At 38.2% G+C, this 20,424-nt stretch overlaps 1 long non-coding RNA gene across 1 annotated transcript in view; it reads right to left on the bottom strand.

The window, feature by feature from the left end:
- Positions 1-20,424, bottom strand: part of LOC121819842 (uncharacterized) — a 218,094-nt gene that overhangs the window by 17,248 nt on the left and 180,422 nt on the right. Inside the window, exon 3 of the long non-coding RNA XR_006060181.2 lies at positions 4,182-4,300. This is a non-coding gene — a long non-coding RNA (uncharacterized LOC121819842). The remainder of the gene's footprint in view (positions 1-4,181; positions 4,301-20,424) is intronic.

The raw sequence follows: 20,424 nt of genomic DNA, 5'->3' as shown, positions 1-20,424 counted from the left end.
AGGGGATGACAGAGGATAAGATGGTTGGATGGCATCACTGACTCAATGGACATGAGTTTGAGTAAACTTTGGGAGTTGGTGGTGGACAGGGAGGCCTGGCATGCTGCAGTCCATTGGGTCACGAAGAGTAGGACACAACTGAGCAACTAACACTTTCTTTTTTCACATATATGTGTATACAGTGTACATAAATAATATATATCTTTATATTTTTATATATGCAAAAGAAATAACATATATATAATTACTGAAGAGCATTAACACAAAAAATAAACTCAGCACCAACTAGAACATACCTTTAAAATGTCAGCTTCTTCCCAAACCCAGTTGCCTGTTTTCACTCATACTGATTCACTACTGTGAATATTGTGCTTATCACTTCAATGGTTTTTAAAAATTAATTTATATCACACATATGTACCTTTAACAATATATATATTTTAAATTTCTTGGAATTTTATTAAAATTATATTATCTTGTATGTGTCTTCTTGTGACTTTTTTCTTTCAAAATATGCTTACATGATTCATTCATTTTTTCCATGTAGGTGTCATTCATTCTCACTACTAAATAGTGCTCCATGGTGGAGGATATCACACTGTATTTAACTGTTATCTTCTTATTGGACATTTGGGTTATTTCTATCTTCTACTCTCATACTCAACAATTCTACTATGAGTGTTTTTGCTAATGCCCCTTAGGATACAGAGATACATACCTTGAAGGAGAATTTCTGGTTCATAAGTTGTGTACATCTTCAACTTTCAAGAAAATATTAAATTGTTTCCAAATTTGTGGTTCTACTCTATACTCCCACTAACAATGTATGAGAGCTCTCAATACTCCACATCCTTACCAAGATTGACACTGTCAGATTTTTAAGATTTTTAGTTTTGCCTTACATTTCATTACCTTTTCTGTTTTACCCAGATATATAAAAAAGTTCAGTTGCATTTTTAAAGCAGATCTTATATCTAGCCACCGAGCTAAACTCTCTTTCAGTTCAGTTCAGTTCAGTCGCTCAGTTGTGGCTGATTCTTTGCAACCCCATGCACCACAGGACTCCAGGCCTCCCTGTCCGTCACCAACTCCCAGAGTCCACACAAACCCACATCCATTGTGTCGGTGATGCCATCCAACCATCTCATCCTCTGTCATCCCCTTCTCCTCCTGCCCCCATTCCCTCCCAGCATCAGGGTCTTTTCAAATGACCCATCAGGTGCCAAAGTATTGGAGTTTCAGCTTCAACATCAATCCTTTCAATGAACTCCCAGGACTGATCTCCTTTAGGATGGACTGGTTTGACCTCCTTGCAGTCTAAGGGATTCTCAAGAGTCTTCTCCAACACCACAGTTCAAAAGCATCAATTCTTCTGCGTTCAGCTTTCTTTATAGTCCAATTCTCACATCCATACATGACTACTGGAAAAACCATAGCCTTGACTAGATAGACTTTGGTGGCAAAGTAATGTCTCTGCTTTTTAATATGCTGTCTAGGTTGGTCATAACTTTCCTCCCAAGGAGTAAGCATCTTTTAATTTCCTGGCTTCAATCACCATCTGCAGGAGCCCAGAAAATAAAGTCAGCCACTGTTTCCACTGTTTCCCCATCTATTTGCCATGATTCATGGGACCGGATGCCATGATCTTAGTTTTCTGAATGTCGAGTTTTAAGCCAACTTTTTCACTCTCCTCTTTCACTTTCATCAAAAGGCTCTTTAGTTTTCTTCACTTTCTGCTATCAGGGTGGTGTCATCTGCATATCTGAGATTATTGATATTTCTCCCAGCAATCTTGATTCCAGCTTGTGCTCCCTCTAGCCCAGCATTCTCATGATGTACTCTGCATATAAGTTAATAAGCAGGGTGACAGTATACAACCTTGACATACTCCTTTTCCTATTTGGAGCCAGTCTGTTGTTTCATGTCCAGTTCTGAATGTCGCTTCCTGACCTGCATATAGGTTTCTCAAGAGGCAGGTCAGGTGGTCTGGTATTCCCATCTCTTTCAGAATTTTCCACAGTTTATTGTGATCCACACAGTCAAAGGCTTTGGCATGGTCAGCAAAGCAGAAGTAGATGTTCTTCTGGAACTCTCTTGCTTTTTTGATGATCCAGCGGATGTTGGCAATTTGATCTCTGTAGACAATCATATCATCTCTGTAATTATGGTGCATATTCCTTTCTATAGTAGGTTGAGTAATGGTCCCCAAAAATGTCAACATCCAAATCCCCAGAACATGTTAATATGTTATCAGAAAAACTTTTAATACTCCAAATATTTGCAGATTTACCGACTATAGGATATTTCCAAAGAAAGATCCAAATTATTTTCCAAAGTCTATAATTATATGCTGGGACATGTATTTTCAAATATTTCTGGCACACCACCTTGAATGATGGCCTTCTACTTCTCATGCATGTAATAATGATCTGGTCCATATATATTCTTGATTTACTTGTGATTGACTGATATTTTTTTCTATCTATGGAAAGGACTGAGGTTTCAAATTTGTTAGAATAGGAAGATTAAAAACAACAACAAAAAAGTATAACATTCTAAAGAGGAGAGAAAATAGATGTACCAGGTGCCTGGAATGAGTAGTGAGCACAGTGGGAATTCTGAAACATTGTAAGTTTGGAGAACTTAATTTGCGAATTAGATATTGACTTGTCCATCAACCAAATATGAGAATGTCTTTCTAGATTATAAATAGCCATAATTATAAATAATAACATAGTATCATGAAAAAGTGGGAGTCAACTGTAATTGAAAACATAGTCAGTTAAATTTGGAAATGAAAGTCGCTCAGTCATGTCCAGTTCTTTGCGACCCCATAGACTCCACAGTCCATGGAATTTTCCAGGCCAGAATACTGGAGTGGGTAGCCTTTCCCTTCTCCAGGGGATCTTCCCAACCCAGGAATCAAACCAGGGTCTCCTGCATTGCAGGCGGATACTTTACCAGCTGAGCTACCAGGGAAGTCCTAAATTTGGGAAATTTTCATCAAAACATACACACTGGAAAAAATATATATAGCCACTGTCCCTTGATTTATAATGTAATAATTTTAGTATATAAACCTGATCATTTGTCCATTGAATATAGAGCCTAAATTAATATTCAGTAAAATTTAACAGAAAGATACAGCAAAAAGCTAAAGTTCACTTTTGCACTTTTCATGACTTTTTACACCATAATTGTTATCATCTTCCTGAGGGAAAGTGTTACATACTGTTTTTTCCATAACTGAGACAATATGTTGAATATATTGGTTCACTCCAGTAAGAATTGAATAATCAATGGATTGTAAAGGCTTATGAACAGAAATTAAAAGATGCTTTCTCCTTGGAAGAAAAGCTATAACCAAACTAGACAGCATATTAAAATCAGAGACATTACTTTGCCAACAAAAGTCCAGTAGTCATGTATGGATGTGAGAGTTGGGCTATAAAGAACTGAGCACCGAAGACTTGATGCTTTTGAACTGTGGTGTTGGAGAAGACTCTTGACAGTCCCTTGGACTACAAGGAGATCCAACCAGTCCATCCTAAAGGAAATCAGTCCTGGTTATTCATTGGAAGGACTGATGCTGAAGCTGAAACTCCAATACTTTGGCCACCTGATGCAAAGAACTCACTCATTGGAAAAGACCCTGATGCTGGGAATGATTGAAGGTGGGAGGAGATGGGGATGACAGAGGGTGAGATGGTTGAATGTCATCACTGGCTCAATGGACATGAGTTTGAGCAAGCTCCAGGAGTTGGTAATGGACAAGGAAGCCTGGCGTGCTGCAGTCCATGGGGTCACAAAGAGTTGGACATGACTGAGTGATTGAGCTGAACCAATGTATAGAAATTCTCTGAGAAAACAGTAAAGTTGAAAAGAAGGGAAAGTGAAAAAAAGAAGGAAATTTGCACTGTCTGCTTCCTCAGTAAGAACTAAAATAATCACAGAACATTAACTTTACCTGTAAAAATGAATACCTGAAAAACACTATTTTGTGCTCCCTGAGATCTGGGTAGAGTTTATTTTAAAATTTCAAAATTTTTGAAATCCCCATTGCCTTTTCCTAGTCTAGTCTTGTGTGATTAAAAACTGACTTCTTGGGTTTTCAAATCAGTTAGTATAGCTCTTATATATTTTGGAGACTTACACCCAAGGTAGCTAAGAAGATTTCTTACCTCAGGTTCAGGAACCTGCTTACCACAGCTCCCAATCCATTACTTGCTTTTCTCATAAGTTGAACCTTCTTTCTGCTGATTTATTCCTGAAGAGCCAGCTCATTCCACTGGATTTCCTTCTGTAAAGGAAAACATCAACACAAATAAAATGTATTACCCTCAGCGAGTGTTTTTATTTATTGACTAGGTGCTACTTTAACCTTCTAACTCACAGCTAGTGCCCTCCCAAACCAAATTGTATGTCTGATATATAAAGTCAAAATGGAGGAAAGAACACACAAAGGTGTCATTTTTAAAGGTGCTTGTTCATGATTGAGTGTAGAACCCTCAGTGGGAGGAGTAAAGAAATATTTCCATTAGTCTAACATAGATTGATGACAACTCTACCCAGTTTGAACATTCTCCTAGAATGTGTTGGCTCAGTCTGACATTTTAGGCCCCAGATCTGGTGGCCTAAGCAAAGTGGAAAATAGGAGGTAAAGACTGATCTCTGATGTAGGCCTCAGAAAAGAGTAATAATAATAATAGCAGTAAGAATAAAAACATTATTTCTATTACTAATAATACCTAATAATTTTAAAATCTAATATGAACCAGACATTCAGAACATATCATGTACTTTGTATATGCTAATTTATGTGAACCTTGTAAGAACTCTATGAATTAGGTACCAGTTAAAAAATGAGATTAAGTAAAATGCCCAACGTCATGAAAATATACTATGCTTCCTCTTAAAACTTTGTGAAGTTTTCATATTTTCCAGTCAGCTGACGTCAAGGCTGTATATTGTCACCCTGCTTATTTAACTTATATGCAGAGTACATCATGAGAAACGCTGGGCTGGAAGAAGCACAAGATGGAATCAAGATTGCCAGGAGAAATACCAATAACCTCAGATATGCAGATGACACCACCCTTATGGCAGAAAGTAAAGAGGAACTAAAAGCCTCTTGATGAAAGTGAAAGAGGAGAGTGGAAAAGTTGGCTTAAAGCTCAACATTCAGAAAACAAAGATCATGGCATCTGGTCCCATCACTTCATGGGAAATAGATGGGGAAACAGTGGAAACAGTGTCAGACTTTATTTTTGGGGGCTCCAAAATCACTGCAGATGGTGATTGCAGCCATGACTCTTCGTGACCCCATGGATTGCAGCCTACCAGGCTCTCTGTCCATAGGATTTTCCAGGCAAGAATACTGGAGTGGGAAATTGAATCTTAAGGGATAGTTTTTAAATATTTCTATGAAAGGAACATTTCTCATTTGAAAACATAAATTTTCATTCCTAAATAAAATCTTTCATTGTATGCAGCACCTCCTTGGTACATCACAGACACGCAAACCTGAAAAGTGTAGCCCATTCATGACACAATTTAACTTCATATGTTGCAAATCAGTCTGACTTCGAACATGGCATTTAGAAAGTCAATTTAGTGAAAGGCCAGCTGCCAAGGCAATTAACACATGTATTTTCACATCAGTGCCTTTCTGCTGGCTAATACAGAAGCTAAGTCAATGACTAGATCAATGCCATTAATAAAGAGATTACACAAGTTTAATCCATTGTACTACCTTATTTTTACACATTTAAAGGCTCTAAGGATTTGGAAATATATCATGGGTACTTGTCAATATTTTTGAACTAAGAACAAGATCCAATATTTTGATGCATTCATCAGTAGTATTCCACTTCAGATACATTCATTCTTTCAGCACATCCTTACTGAACACCCACTCAGCACCAGGTACTGTCTTGGGCATGGAGTAGACACCAGTTCATAAGGCAAGCAAGAGTCTAGTTTCAGGAATGCTGAACTCTGATGGAGAAAGTCTGACACTAACCACGTAAGAAATGAATAAATAAGCTGCTTTTACATAAGAACTAGAAGATAAATAAGTGCTATAAATTAAATAAAGGTGGTATGTTAGAGAATGAATTGGGGGCTATAGAAGCAAGCTATTTGAGCAAGGATGACCCTCAAAACCTATTATGAAAATAAATGTTTTTCATAAAAAATAGAACATTAAGTTTTTTATTATGATAAGTATAAAAAAATGAGTTCCTAAGAACTGCTACAAAGACTATCAGAAATTAACATCACTGTCCAAGGCAAAGTGAATAATAAATAAATGTAATTATTAAATATTATAATTAAAGTTAAAATTGAAAATATGACTGGAATGTTGAAAAAAGTACCTATTATGAAATACATAGTAAAGAAAATTCCAGGAAGTAGGAACAGCAAGTGAAGAGGCTCAAAGGCAGAGGGAAACTTGGAGTAAATGAATATTCATTGGAGGAACTGATGCTGAAGCTGAAGCTCCAGTATTTTGGCTATCTGATGTGAAGAGCTGACTCATTGGAAAGGACCCTGATGCTGGGAAAGATTAAAAGCAGGAGGAAGTGGGGATGGCTGAGGATGAGGTGGTTGAATGGCAACACTAACTCAATGGACATGAGTTTGGTCAAGCTCTGGGAGATGGTGAAGGACAGGGAAGCCTGGTGTGCTGCAGTCCATGAGGTTGCAAAGAGTCAGACATGACTCAGAAAACTGAGCAAGAAAAAGAGAATAGTGAAAAAAAAAAATGAAAGTGGTCAGGTATGAGAAGATAGCTCTAGACAGATCAGAGAGGGTTTTAGAAGATAAGGTAAGAAGTTCAGGATTTTTTTCCCCCACTGGCATGGAAAGCCACCAGAGGAGTCTAAGCAAAGTAATGATGTCATTAGATTAGACTTTAAAAAACAGTTCAAGCTACTGTGACGAAACCTGACTATAGATTAAGAATGAAAGCAGGGAAATCAATTAAGAGGCAACTGAATTTGAGGAAATAAGACTTGAGGATGAGTGAGATTATACCTGTAAGAATTGTCAGAATGTATATGATCACATTCATGGTGCATTTTGAAAGTCGAGCTAGCAATATACTTGTGAACTGGGTTTTTGGCTTGAGTGGAATGATAAAGATAAGACCCAGAAAGAAACTAAAGAAGAATCAGAAGATTAAAAAATAAAGACCTATCTTTGCTATGTTAAAATTGTTTAATTCTATTATATATTGGTAAAGTGCTACACAAGCTTCTAGAAATATGACTATAGAATTCAGAGAAAACATATAGAAGAGGGGATTTATAATTGAGAGTTATCATCACATAGATAGTATTTAAATACATGGAACTGAATTATATTGTTAAAGGAAAAAATATTATTTATTAAGGCAATGAGGATACACACAGAGCTCAGTGGTTTCCAACATGTAAAGATCTGGCAGAGGAGGAAAGAAGCAAGGGAGACTGAGGGAGAAGCCCAGTGATGTAGCAGGAAGCCAAGTAAACAGGATATCATGAAGGCTTAGAGAAGAATTTCCAAAAGGAGCATTTTGTCAGATAATTGACTCTAGGCTGTGGGTGAATTAGAGGGCCCTGCTGACTTTGATAAGCACAAAGTCACTTTCAGAATGTGGTGGCAATGAAAGCCAGATCAGTGGAATATGGAATCTTAGCTATTGCTGTCTGATAAACCACTACAGAACTCAGCGGCTTAAAGTGACAACTATTATTTCTTACAAGTCTACTGCTCCTCTGGACCAGTCTCAGCTGATCTCAACAGGGTTAGGTCATGTGACTGCAATTAACCAGGGGGTACCCTAGAGGTCAGTTGCTCTAGAATATCCTCAAGTATAACAATGACAATGACTCATCTCTGTTTTGCAGGGTTTCTTAACCTCCCAAAGGACTGTCCTGGCATGCTTTCAGAATGGTGGCAGTCTTCCAAGAAAAGAAAGCAGAAGGATGCAAGGCTTCCTGAAACATTGACTGAAAACTGGCACTCCATCATTTCTCTCACATCCTATAAGCAAAGGCAAGTCCAAGTCCTCCCGGAAACAGAGTGGGTGAGAGACTACAAAGTTAGAGACCAAAGGGCATGCATACAAGATTATTAATCACAACCCACAATACAAATAAATTATCATATGTGGGCAAGACGGTTGACAAGAGAAGAGAAGGAAAGTCCATAGAGACAGCCACAACTGTTTGAAACATTTCGCTCCAAAGTCACAGATAGATGGGTGGTTGCCAAACTAAAGATCCTGTGGAGTGAAGGTCTCTATTTTGTTTGTTTGGTAGATTTTTGTTTTTTAAGATAGATATGAATGTGTTCACTTACTGATTGAAATGATTCAGGAGAAAGACAGTTCAGGAGAGGAAAGGATTCCTGTGGAAACCAGGTGTGTGAGTAGATTGGCTGAAATTGGAGGGGTTGGCCTTGCTATGCAAATTCAGGAGCATGTCTTCAAGAACTACAGAAGGGGAGGAAGAGCATGTGCATACCTGGTCTCCTTCATGTTTAACTGGATGTTAATTTAACATTTAAATTTCAGAATTCTTAGGGCTTAAGAAAAGTAAAACAGTTCAGAGAAACCTTATTTTTTTAAAATACTTGCTTACAAGTCAAAATTACAGAGAGAATTGTTCATACCAGGGCAGTCTACTTCTGTATGCAAAACAGCTACTGACAGACAAAGACAAAATATGTTCAAGGGAGAAATCAGCTGGGATCAATGTCTTGATTCCAGAAATCAAAATGTTTCACAGTGACTTGCAAATCCAGTGATGTGTTCACAAAGAAGTCACTGTCCAATGTAAAATCCTGATTTAGATACATGGTACAAACTTGCATTATTACTGTACTCCTAGAGTGTGTCACTTCGAGTGTGCACTGCTGGGACATCCTTTACTTGACTAATCACTTGAGAAGCTGAAATAGCCATTCAGTTAAAGATTGCTTAAATTTACAACCCACTGCATTTGTAAAAAATTCATCAGCTCACTATTGAGAGATATTGTCCATACTACTACGAAGTCCCTTCAGTCATGTCTGACTCTTTGAGACCCCATGGACTGTAGCCCACCAGGCTCCTCTATCCATGAGACTCTCCAGCCAAGAATACTGGAGTAGGTTGCCATTGCTTCCTCCAGGGATCTTCCTGACCCCGGGATCGAACCCATGTCTCCTGCGGCTCCTACACTGCAGGTGGATTCTTTAACATGGAGCCAGCAGGGAAACCTAATCGTCCATGATGTGGGTCAAATGTCTGTGAGTGCTTATCATTTAGGGAAATTTGTGCAGATGGGGGTGGTTGGAGAAGAATAAACTCACAAAGGTAAACTTTAAAAATCTTAGTTTATTATGCAAATTTTACAAAATTCTAAAATTTTACAAATTTGTAGGCTTTAAGGCACAGATTGAGCAGGATATGTGGTTGACAATGAACATGTCATGTATAATAACCGTTTCAAAATCGGAAGTCCTCCTTCATTCAAACCAGGTTCAGATTTCACAGGAAACACAGGCTAACTACATATCTTAAACCTAAACTTTTTATGGCAATTGTTAGGTCTTTATTTTCACATTTGTTAAAGCCAATACAACATGACTCCTAAGTTGAGAACAAGAGCTTTCTAATTTCAAAAGACTTCCCATAGATCCTTCCAATATATGATCTCATCTTTATATAGATTGCCTCAGGCTGCCAGTGAGGACCCTAAAAGGTCAGGTCATTAGCAATTAAAAGACAGGACAAGCTTCTTTAAGGAGATTAAAGAAGCTAGCCTTTAAGGTGCTTTTGATCTCCATTTTTCATCTAAGAAAACATTCCAAAATCAAAACTGTTCCAATATTCTTCATCTGACTGTAAGAGTGCCTAATTGTACTGAAGTCATCACACTGAGAGAGAGATGTGAAGGTAGGAGATATACGTAAAGTCGGAGCGTTACACAGTAAGGCAGAGTCAACACAGATAGACCAATCAGCAACCAGGAGCACAAAGAATGAGGAAAAAGGAAGATAGATGAACAAAGCAGAGACAGAGAAGAAATGTTCAATTCACTTTGGTAAACATTTATTGAGCAGCTACCATGAGTTAGACATGATTCAGAAACAGAAGCTGGGAAAGGGTACAAGGCAAGACAAATATATAAGCATTTGATATTAAGGTAATGCAATGGTAAGGCTGTATACAGGGTTCCATAGGCATGCAAAGGAGGGGCACTTAATTAAGTCAGGCACACAAGAGGATATATGCTAGAAGGTATATTTCCTGAGCTGTATCTTAAAGGAAGGCAGAGAAGAAGGCAGAGTGCCAAAGAAGCGATGCCTTTGAACTGTGGTGCTGGAGAAGACTCCTGAGAGTCCCTTGAATAGCAAAGAGATCAAACCAGTCAATCTTAAGGGAAATCAAGCAGGACTACTCATTGGAAGGAATGATGCTGAGGCTGAAGCTCCAGTATTTTGGTCACCTGATATGAATGGTTTCAGCCCCGGGAATTTTGACATCCTTGCTTTGCAAGCATAAGTTCATGTGGAATTGATCCCAGAGGCTTATGAAGAATCTAAAACAGATACATAGATGGTTTGTACCATTAGAAAACACCTACAGCATTTTATTCATGGAAATATCATGGAGTATATAAATGAAACACATCTTGTTTCTGATCATCTGAGAGGTAAAATGACATATATGTACTAGGATAATTGAGTATTACCATAACCACATTCATATTTACAGACTGCAGATGAAAATATGAAACCTTTCAGTCTCAAGTACATTGCTCTTTGGCCAGATCAAATGGCATGAAGACAAAACTACTAATCTCCATGTTCAGCTTTTCCTATCATCAAAATCAGACTAAAAATATTTGATAACCTCAGTTCCAATTTTTCCTCACCAATGAAACCCAATATTTGTACTTGAGCTCTTCCTTAAAATTTTCCACTAACCTTTGGTTAGCTGAGAAAGCCAATTAATTAAAGCCATTTAGGAAACTATCAACTGAGGGTTAGGACTTGAAGGTTTGAGTGATATTGAGAATACTAATAACTGAATATATGAAGCAAGCCATTTACTATTGCTGCTCTGATACAGTAAAACTCTGTAAAGTATAGCCTACAAATATTTGAGCTTCCCAGGTGGCTCAGTGGTAAAGAATCTGCCTGCAAATGCAAGAGACATAAGAGGCACAGTTCAATCCCTGGTTCCAGAATATCTCATGGAGTAGGAAATGGCAACCTATCCCAGTATTCTTGCCTGGAAAATTCCATGAAAAGGGGAGCCTGGCAGACATACTGGGTGACAGAGCATACACACCCAAATATTTGAGCCAAAATTTCATGAGATTCCATTTATGAAAAAAGAATATTCCTGGGCTTTATAAGATCCAGTGCTTTTACTTGGAAGACAGAACTTAAATAGCAGAGCTTATTACATAATCTGAAATCTAGTATGTCTTGAAAAGCTTTAAAAGATACAGCTCTAACATATTTTTTTAGCTGTCTTGAAAAAACTAAATCTTTTCAATTGTGAAAACTCTGATGAATATTTATCATCAGGTTAAATATTAGTCACCAAGTTCTGCTCCGAAGTTCTTATAAAGTCAGTTCAGTTCAGTTCAGTCGCTCAGTCATGTCCGACTCTTTGCAAGTTCCTAGTAATTAAAGAGACAACTACCCCTGTTATAGCTATAAGATGAGCTCTCTAATAGGAAAGCAAACATCTAACAGAGGCTGAGATCAAATCCTTTTAGTGGGCTTTTGACTTGCTGGGAAGGAGATCTATTCCAAGCATAAGCACAAACCCTCCAGAAATAGTCTTTTTACGATGGTCTTAAATATCCAATAGGTGTTCAACATCTGCTGTGAACTTGTGAACCTAAAAGGGATTTAGGGGTATTTATAAGCGTAGAGCCACGTAGTATGACATGCACACATATCTGATGCGGGCAAAATTACTGCACCATCATCACTGTAAAAGCTACCTGTATAGTATCATAAGTCCTCCCCAAAAAAGATTTTTAAAATTTACAACTGAAAAAATAACAAGAAAAACGGATTATGGTGACTTTACAAAATCAATAGCTAGCCACATTAACACCAAAACATTCAGGAATTGAGAGGTATGCTGTTTTGTACTGGTGAACTTTTTAGTTAGACATGTGTTTTATTGTCTTCGTTTTAAAGCCCTACATAATAAACATATTCCTCAACAGTATACATTCTTCATAATGTTGATATTTTTAAAAGCATTTCAATTTTTAAAGTGATGGTTAGAATTGTTTGTTAGTCCATGGGGACTGGTGATCTCACAACTTCCCAACCAACCATTCAAATTTTTGTGCTTAAATAAAAGCAAATCTCTACTTATGTAGTAGACCCAGTCTTGAGGAACTCTTCAAAAACAGAATTCTTTAATAAACGACAATGTAGTAAGCAAACAGGGAATTGGCCAGTTTAGGTAAAATACACAGCTAATTCTTTAATATGATAAATCTTTTGGTAAACTAAAAAAGGGAGATCTTTTAATATATCTGTTTTGTAAATTAAGAGTTCCTGTATGAGATTTTCTTAAACTGCACAGATTTGTATATCTTATGGCCGAGGAAGAAATAATTTTAATTGCATGAGTTCAGACTTGGGTGAGATTGCTCAATCTTTTTAAAACTGAGTGGGTTGTTTAAAATATATAGTGAAGTCGCTCAGTCGTGTCCGACTCTTTGCGACCCCATGAATTGTAGCCTACCAGGCTCCTCCCTCCATGGAATTTTCCAGGCAATAGTACTGGAGTGGATTGCCATTTCCTTCTCCATTAAATATATATGTATATATATATCACTTCTTCTATGTGACTGACCAGATCCTCTCTTTGGTTACTGCAAATATCCATGTATCAGGAATCATTTTTAGCTGTAAGAAACAGAACCCATTCCATCCAAGATATACAGAAGGAGAATGTATTAAAGGTTATGAGGCCACTCTTAAATTACCAAGGAAGGCTAGAGATATCTGGCCTGCAGACTATATAGCCAGGAAGAATAATCCAACCATATACCAGTTGAATGCTCCAGTAAGGCCCCACTGTCACCCCCACAGCCCTGCCGTTTGCGCTGCCCATGCAGAGCGTGGAACTGTACCCTCACAAGGTGTGTGTGTCTGACTTTCGAAAGCTCGCTGTCTCTTCTTTGTTTCCATAAGAACTAATTCTCTGCATGTGACCTATTTACGTCAGTCTCCTCTGAACTGACTCCCAGGCAGGTTCTCTCCAACCTGTATTTTAACTCTAATGGAAAGTAGGAAAGCATTTCTGTCTTCCATCTGAGAATGATCTCTCATAAAGTGAGAGATTTTAATAATTACTTGTGATAAAGTACTGTTGGGCATGCTGAATTTTTCTTCTTGGTAGTTTGGCTCACCAAGTTATCCAGATTCATGATAAGGTACAGCTCATGTATGGCCAATAGCCAATTGCTTAAACTCTGCTGTGCTTAGTTGCTCAGTCATGTCTGATTCTTTGCAACCACTTAGACTGTAGCCCACCAGGCTTCTCTGTCCATGGGGATTCTCCAGGCAGGAATACCGGTGTGGGTTGCCATGCCTTCCTCCAGGCGATCTTCCCAACCCTGGGACTGAACCCAGGTCTCCTGCATTGCAGGCAGATTCTTTATTGTCTGGGCCACCAGGGGAGCCCTTAAACTCTTCTAGAAGCTACTAATAAGAATAAAGGGATTTCCCCGGCAGTCCAGTGTCTAAGACTCTGCACGCCCAATGCAAGGGGCCAGAGCTCGATCCCTGGTCAGAGAGCTAGATCTCATATGCTGCAATTAAAATGTCACATGCTGCAACTAAAAGATCCTGCGCACCAAATAAATAAGTAAATAAATAAATATTTTTAAAAGAGAGAGAGAAAGAATAGTTATTTGTCAAAGAAGGTATAGTTTTGTTCTAAATCTCCAGGAATCTCTGTTGTAATTCTCCTAACAGTGATTAACACTGTTAAGCACCCTAATGGGCTACACACACTTTGAATTCCATTGTATCTGCTAAGTCATAAGAACTAAATGGTAAAAATAAATTATACTGTAGCTTCGTTCTGCTGGGAGGCTTCCCTTGGTGTGGGGCCCTTCAAATCTGGCATTTTGAGTAATAGAGTGAATTATTCAGAGGCTCAAATCTGATAGACATTTCTCCAATATAAATGGGCCCACAAACTTGTGCAATTTTACCATTAATATCTTACATAAAGAGCACAACTTTTACTTTGAAAGGGTTATCTTAGCAGGTCCCTTAGTAGTAGGTCCATTTAAAGGTAAATGGAGCTGGAGGCCCCCATATCTTTTTGTTCTTTCATCTGCCTCCCTCTGGCACTGCACACCAAGGCACTAGGAATATCTGATACTCCCTGATCGCCTAGTCCTCTCAGCATGATGGCATCAAGGTAATAGAATATATGGTGTCCTGTGAAATAGAAAATCAGGATGCCTGAAGGCTATATTTTATTTCTTGAATCTGAAGAGTTAACAAGAGCCTGAGATAAGATGAGGAAAATGAATTGCTCTCTTTGTGAAGTAAAAGAAAACGGCTTCTTTTTTTTTCTAAATATTGAAATAGATAAAAATCAAGAGCTATGTAGGAGATGCCACAGACTATGTTAATGTTCCAATAAAGAGATAACATTTGGAACATCAACTGAAAATTTGTCACTCTCTGAATAAGCTACTGAAATTACATCAACTTTTTAAAACCAATATGCCTTCTGAATGACCAAGCGAGTAAGTTAAGTGAGGTTTCTATTGATTAGATTTGGCTTTATGTCTGTGTTCAACTCACCGGACACAGTTACTCTATACATGAATGCAACCTTGGGAAAGTTGAGTGTAGGATTTAAGCAAAATCCTATGACATTATCACAGAAACTTTCCTCAAGGACATCATACCTTCCTCTTTTTCTGCCTTTTTTTTTAAGAGTGCCTACTTCTGTTAATTGACTTAGTTTTGGGAATTGAAAAATTCCCATGACTCTCCATCATGGGAGTCTAAGACAAGCCTCTTTTTACCAGACTTAAAATGTCTTTTTTTTGGTTTGTTTTAGGTTTTCCAATTCAAGTGAGACTTCAGTAGGCTACCTATTTTAATCCCAGTGACCCCATAATCAACTAGGCACCCCTAGATAAGCTTGCAGATCATTTAATTGAATATAACTCTACCTTTGCTACCTGTAATGGAAACCATAACTACTTATGCCACTCAGATCCATCATTCCAGGCAAAATCATATAACCTATTTTAGTCCTGCTCTAATCACTTAGGTAAATTGATTACTCTCTAAATTAAAATTATTGGTAATCATGTTTGTTTTTCCTTAAAATAGATAATTCTCTCTAAGAGATTCACTAGAGGTGTCATAAAGCATTGTGGCTTTGAAAAGACCAGGGTTCAAATCCTGGTTCTGCCACTTGCTAGCTGTTGTCCACTTAGCAAGTTTCTTAAATTTTTTCAGCTCTATCACATGAGAATCGTATTTAGCCATATGTAAAATGACCAGCAAAGAATTTCTCAGGAAATGATAACTCGTAACATTATTAGTAATGGCAACAACACAAAATTATTTTTGTTATTTATTACATGTACAGTTATAGGGAATGTCCTTTAAAACAAATTACAAATAGCTCAGTAGACAGATGGTAAAACCAACAGTTTTAGAGTATTACCTTTCAGATGGCTTTAGGTCACAAATAAAGGTGTCCTAGTCCATAGCAGTAATTGATGATCTTTATTCACAAAGGAGGAAAACAGCATATTTCACTCACACCTCACTAGATCGGAGTTATGGAGGCATTCATTATTTTTAAGAGTAACTCCCACCCCTCACTACCATCCATAAAGTGTTTTCTCACCTTGTACCCTTGACAATGTGAAAAGTGAAAATGTGTCTTCTAAACACCACATAGCAATTAGGGTAATGATCTTTCCTTGTACAGGGCATTGGACCACTCTCACACCACCCCATTTCAGCTGTCTAGGAAGGTTGCTATAGGGTGCTACTTTAAAAGGCACTTTTTTATAAAAGCTATGGAAAGAAATTGTCTGTTGACAGTTGAGAAATTGAGCTTGCATCTGTTTTACCAAAAATGCTAAATTCTCTCAGCAGTTTTTTGAATTCTGTTATAAAGAAGTACTAAACCATTTAAGACAACACTGCATAATTCAAAGAAAAGAAAGGACAGGCTGCAAGAAGGAAAATTGTATAATACTGTGGCTTAATATAATAGAAGTCAGCATTATCTGGATCTTTCTAATCATAATTTCAGCTGTTAAAGCATCAGGGACGTCATCAGTATAGACACTATATTCTGACTCAATTACACTGTGCATTAAAAGTAGTGGTTTACAGCATCTATTAGATTTGTCATTACCCTTGTGCCATACTAGATTGACCAAAGGGGTGGAGGAAACCCTCTCTCTTAAGGGAAAAGAAAACTAAAAAGCAAATTCAGTGGAATGCATAATAGGTGTTCCTTGGGAGAATGCTTCAGGTTTCAGTTCATTTCTTCATAAGATGAACATTCCCACCAAAAGCATCAGAGTAAACATCATGCCTCATTAATCCTTTCCATTGTTCATTCAGCATGCATGTAGGTATAATGCTGATTAATAGAAAGAAATTACAATATTCAATGACTTTGAATAAGCAATGAAGAAAGCAAACACTTATTAGATTTCATGAATTTTAAAAAAAAAAAAAAGCCTCTCTAACAAAGCTGATGTGGGAGGATAATGGTTCAGCTATTCTAGTAAAGGACGCAGAGTCCTCTTTCTTTATGAATAGCTGGGCTTGATGTGTGATTCTGGGAACAACACAAGCCCATACATCATTCTAATGTGACAAAGCAAATAAATAACAGTTGAGAAAATAAGTTTTTCAGATACATATCATTTGGTTGGCATTCAATAATCTCAAAAAGCATAAATAGGTTTGGCCTTCCAGCAAAGATTTGTCAAAAATAATAATACATATAGATTAAATAGCAATAATTATTATAGACTAAATAAATAGGTAGATTTTCATGTGTATATTTTGCCATAACCTGAATCTCAAAATAATGAAGAAATAGAACACCAGTGTTGGTGTTCATAGCTTCAAGAGAAGTAAAACATGTTATTTTTTTAAAAGACAGTTTATACTTTCACAAAACGAACAAGAGTTAAGATACTGCAATTTACATGGTACAAAACACACTAAACACAGAACTGAGGAAAACCCTAAAGAGCAAGAGGCACCTACATCATAACTTCTCTTCTTCACGTTAAAGAGAAGAAACATACCCCACCTACATTTTGGGGTGAGGTCCTAGAGCCAATCTCTGATCTTCTTATCAGGGGATTACACTTTATTTTCAATGAATCCTGGTTTAGGTCCACTAATTCATGTCCCTACTGTTATTTTTTTTTTTGCTTGTTTGTTTTTAAATATAAATTTATTTATTTTAATTGGAGGTTAATTACTTTACAATATTGTATTGGTTTTGCCATACATCAACATGTACCCTACTTTTAGTTTTTATTAGTTATTTTATCCTTTTGCTTTTTCTGGAGAACTTTCAAGGAGGTAAACTCTCAAGTATTTACTTGCATGTTTGTAAATCACACTTGATTATTAATTTAAGACATGCTACTTTGGGGACTTCCCTGGTTGTCCTGTGGTTAAGAATCCATGTTGTATTGCAGGGCATGTGGGTTTGATACCTGGTCAGGGAACTAAGATCCCATATGCCATGGAATAACTAAGCCCAAGCACTGCAACTACTGAGCTAGCACACTCTGGAGCTTGTGTGCCACACTGGAGCATCCATGCACCACAGTGGAAGATCCCTCATGCTGCAACTAAGACCTGATGCAGCCAAATACATAAATATTTAAAACGTTACCCTTAATAGAATCAGAAATGTTAAAGGAGATTTAGGTCCACACTATCCAAACTGGACTAATCTTCAGAATTATTTATGGAGCTTCCTAGGCACTATCCCAGAAATGTTATTTTAGGCTGCACTATGTCCCCTGAAATTCATGTGTTGAGTTCCTAACCATCACTACCTCAATATGTGCTGCTTTGGGAGATATGGGCTTCAAAGAAGTGAGTAATGGGATATAAGGACATTAAAGTGAGCCCTAAACCAGTATGACTGGTGTTCTTGTAAATGGTGATTAGGACACAGAGAGGTAAGAGAGCAAAGCTGATGTGAAAACAGTGGGAGAAGATGGCTATCTACAAGCCAATGAGAAAGACCTCAGAAGGAATCAACCCTGCAGATACTTTGATCTCAGACTCTTAGCACCCCCAGATCATGAGAAAATTAATTTTTGTTGCTTAAGTCACCCAGTCTGTGGTACTTTGTGGTTAGAGTAGCCATGAAGTGAAGTGAAGCGAAGTGAAGTCGCTCAGTCGTGTCCGACTGTTTGCAACCCCATGGACTATAGCCTACAGGGCTCCTCTGTCCATGGGATTTTCCAGGCAAGAATACTGGAGTGGTTTGCCATTTTCTTCTCCAGGAGAACTTCCCGACCCAGGGATCGAACCTGGGTCTCCCGCACTGTAGGCAGATGCTTTACCGTCTGAGCCACAAGGGAAGCCCATAGCAGACTAAAATCCCCTGGAGAACGGAAAGGCTACCCACTCCAGTACTCTGGCCTGGAGAATTCCGTGGACTACAGGCCGTGGAGTCACAAAGAGTCAGACACAGTCGGCAGACTAATACACCTACTAAATCAAAATCCTTAAGTATTAGTCAAATAGTTTTCCTCTTTTAAAATATCTCTAGGCTTAAATAAGGACTTCCAAGATGGCTCAGTGGTAAAGAATCTGCCTGCATTGCAGGAGCCACAGTTTGATCCCTGGGTCAGAAAGATCCCCTACAGAAAGACATGGCAACCTGCTCTAGTATTCTTGCCTGGAAAATTCCACGGACAGAGGAACCTGGTGGGTTACCATCCATGGGGTCACAAAGAGTCAGACACAACTGAGTGACTGAGCATGAGCACAGGCTTACATATCCAAAGGAAACGAAAACAGAATAACAAAGAATATCTGAAACCCCACTTTTACTGCAGCACCAGGTGCAATAGCCAAGATATGAAAATAACCTAAATGTCTGTCAAAGATGAATGGATATCACACAATGGAATATTATTCACCCATGAGAAAGAAGAAAAGCCTGCTATTTGTGACAATATGGAGGGAACTTATGCTAAGTGAACTGTCAGACAGAGGATGATAAATACTATATGGTATCTTTGTGGAATTACATATGGAATCTGATTATATGTGGAATCTGAAAACACTGAACTTGTAGAAACAAAGAACAGAATGGTGGTTACCATGGGCTGGCAGGATGAGAGAAATGGGGAGATACTAGTTGATGAGTACAAACTTCCAGTTGGACGATGAATAAATTCTGGTGTGTCTAACGCCCATCACTGTGATTACATTTAGCAAGAATGCATTGTATACTTCCAAGCTGTTCAGAGAGTAGACTTCAAATGTTCTCACCACGAGAAAGAAATGGTAATTTTGTGACATGATGGAAGTTTTGCTAACCTATAGTGGTAGTCATTTGCAATATATAACTGTATTAAACCAAATCATACACCTTAAACTTACACAATATGTCAATTAAATCTCAATAAAGCTGGGCAAAAAATATCTTCAGGTGATTTTGCTAATTGGCCAGGTTTAGCAGGTCAGGACGGAGAAGGCAATGGCAACCCACTCCAGTACTCTTGCCTGGAAAATCCCATCGACGGAGGAGCCTGATAGGCTGCAGTCCATGGGGTCGCTAAGAGTCAGACACGACTGAGTGACTTCACTTTCATTTTTCACTGTCATGCACTGGAGAAGGAAATGGCAACCCACTCTAGTGTTCTTGCCTGGAGAATCCCAAGGATGGGGGACCTGGTGGGCTGCCGTCTCTGGGGTCGCACAGAGTCGGACACAACTGAAGTGACTTAGCAGCAGCAGCAGCAGTAGCAGGAGCAGGTCAGGAAGCAACAGTTAGAACTGGACATGGAGCAACAGACTGGTTCCAAATAGGAAAAGGAGTGCATCAAGGCTGTATATTGTCACCCTGCTTATTTAACTTCTATGCAGAGTACATCATGAGAAACGCTGGACTGGAAGAAACACAAGCTGGAATCAAGATTGCCAGGAGAAATATCAATAACCTCAGATATGCAGATGACACCACCCTTATGGCAGAAAGTGAAGAGGAACTAAAAAGCCTCTTGATGAAAGCGAAAGTGGAGAGTGAAAAAGTTGGCTTAAAGCTCAACATTCCCAGAACTTCATGGGAAATAGATGGGGAAACAGTGTCAGACTTTATTTTGGGGGGCTCCAAAATCACTGCAGATGGTGACTACAGCC

Source organism: Ovis aries, chromosome 1 (genome assembly GCF_016772045.2).
Source record: "Ovis aries strain OAR_USU_Benz2616 breed Rambouillet chromosome 1, ARS-UI_Ramb_v3.0, whole genome shotgun sequence".
Lineage (NCBI taxonomy): Eukaryota > Metazoa > Chordata > Mammalia > Artiodactyla > Bovidae > Ovis > Ovis aries.
This window is presented reverse-complemented; position numbering and strand designations above follow the sequence as displayed.